Source organism: Dryas octopetala, chromosome 3, assembly GCF_963921425.1.
Source record: "Dryas octopetala chromosome 3, drDryOcto1.1, whole genome shotgun sequence".
Taxonomy (NCBI): Eukaryota; Viridiplantae; Streptophyta; class Magnoliopsida; order Rosales; family Rosaceae; genus Dryas; species Dryas octopetala.
In genome coordinates, this window is record NC_141368.1 from 20,469,664 (window position 1) to 20,472,224 (window position 2,561).

The following is a 2,561-nucleotide window of genomic DNA, read 5'->3' on the forward strand; positions in this document are numbered from 1 at the left end:
TATTGGATGTAATGCAAAGATATTCAGCATTATGCTCAGTTGTAGTTTCAATGTGATATCCATTCAAACGAATATCTTTAAAATTAAGCAGATTTCTTCTTGATCTGCTTGAGAATAGAGCATTGCTAATGGACAGTTTAGTTCCATTGGGTAACGTAATATGGGCTCTTCCGGAGCCTTCTATCAGGTTTGCAGAACCTGATATAGTGGTTACCCTAGCTTTTGTTAATGCTATATTGAAAAAATACTTCCTATCTCGAAGTATAGTGTGCGTAGTCGCACTGTCTACAAGACAAATATCTTCGCCATGACTTTGACCACCGCAGTCCATATTTAATGCCTTCCAATAAAATAAATGAAAATAATTACTTTCAATTGAAAGAAATAACCACGACATTTTATTCGATAATAAAAATTATTCTTGCAGGTGCAAAACCTGAAAAACAACTAAATAAAAGTAACAGATGCAAATTTGAAACTAATCCTAAGGAAAGCAATAAAACTGATTAAATAAACGACAAATTAATTGGGATGGACAACCCCACCACCAATCATAGCATCAAAAGACTTTGCATCGGTGTCAGCGAAGAAATCAGAGACATCAAGATGACTTATGTCCACTGGGTCTGAAGTGTCCATTGGGTCATGAACTTGGTCAACATAATTGACTTCAACCTTCCCCTTTAAAGAGGCTTGGTAAAGGTCTACCAAGTGCTTGGGCGTGCGACAGGCACGTGACCAATGTCCAGTCCCACCACACCTGTGACAGGCACCCTCAGAAGCTTTAGGGGCTTTGTCTATTTGACCTTTCCCTTTGTCTTGCTTGTTCCACTTCTGGTGGGTATGTGATGCTTGCGCATTTTTAAGACCCAAGTTATTATTGCGGCCACTTTGACCATTACGGCGCCCATTACCACTCCCTTGTCCTTGACCACGCCCATAGCCACGACCACGACCACGACTACGGCTACGAGATAAAGTAGCATTCACTTCAGGGAATGCTGCCGCCCCAGTTGGACGGGATTGGTGGTTCCTCATCAGGAGCTCATTGTTTTGCTCAGCAAGGAGAAGACAAGAGATCAGTTCAGAGTACTTCTTGAACCCACGCTCACGGTATTGCTGCTGCAAGAGCACATTTGAAGCATGGAAAGTGGTGAAAGTTTTCTCCAACAGTTCTGCATCAGTAATTTTCTCACCACATTATTTGAGTTGAGAACTGATTCGAAAAAGTGCAGAATTGTACTCAGAAACTGTCTTGAAATCTTGTAGACGCATATGCATCCAATCATGGCGTGCCTTAGGGAGGATCACAGTTTTCTGGTGATCATATCTCTCTTTCAGATTATCCCAGAGAGTCAGCGGATCTTTGACAGTGAGATACTCACTCTTCAGCCCTTCATGAATATGATGGCGAAGAAAAATCAAGGCTTTGGCACGGTCCTGCGGGGACGCTTTATTGCCTTCTTGGATAGTGTTACCAAGATTCATGGATTCAAGATGGATCTCAGCATCAAGGACCCAGGACAAATAGTTCTTTCCAGAGATGTCGAGTTCAACAAATTCTCGTTTGGTCAAGTTCGTCATTTTCTACATAAAGAAAATGAGATATTTAGAACTCATGAAAAATAATTATAGAACTTCAGGTTCTTAATATTTCCAAAATATATACACATATACCAAAAACTTCAGGTTTAAGGTAAAAGACGCCATAAATACAATTAGAACTTCAGGTTCTAAAGTCTTCGCATATCTTATTCGAACTTCAGGTTCATTGATATAAGAACATATAAATTTAATTTAGAACTTCAGGTTCTATGGCATAGATTTAAACTTCAGGTTCAAAATATGAATCAATTGAGTAATAAATAATTGATAAAGTAATGGTACAACTAAAGACTTAGGAATAATAGTAGATAAGTCATGTATGAAAATATAGCCATATATAAATATCTGTATAATTGCATAAAGAAATTTAATTAACAGTATAAATAACTCATGCAATTCGTGTTAACAAAAATGGCGGAATCAAAACAGTATTTGACATGAAAGAAAGAATACAAAACAATCAATTAAACTAGATAGGTAGTCCTACTTCTACACATAATTGGTTGTAGTCAAAACAAACTTTAGATTGAATACTATTCTATTAGAAAAAGCATTCAGTGAGGCAAAGTTTGAAAATCAATCATAATTGTTTACATAGAATACTTTCTATAGAGAATAACAAGTATAAATTTATACAAACTATAAGTCTAGCTATAAAGCATTCTGGCAGAGAATTTATTAATGAACAAAAGACAAAAAGAAAAACCATCCAAATAGCATGTAATGAATAAACTGCAATATTAACTGAGTGCAAAACCGAACAGGAAAATATTGTTGATTTTACATTTGATTACCTACATGATAAGGAACACAGTATAAAACATAATTGCAGTAGTAGAAAAATAGTACGGGCATTGTAAATTTGAGCACATAGGCTCTTGCCTCATAATAATAATAAAGCCTCTCACAAGTGTCATCGGCTTGTAAATAAAAATTGCTATTAGAAATAAAGAAGC

The 2,561-nt window shown here is 36.4% G+C and overlaps 1 pseudogene; it reads right to left on the reverse strand.

Moving 5' to 3' along the window:
- Positions 1 to 522: 522 nt before the first annotated feature.
- Positions 523 to 1,602, reverse strand: LOC147291697 (uncharacterized; annotated as a pseudogene).
- Between the last annotated feature and the right edge of the window lie 959 nt (positions 1,603 to 2,561).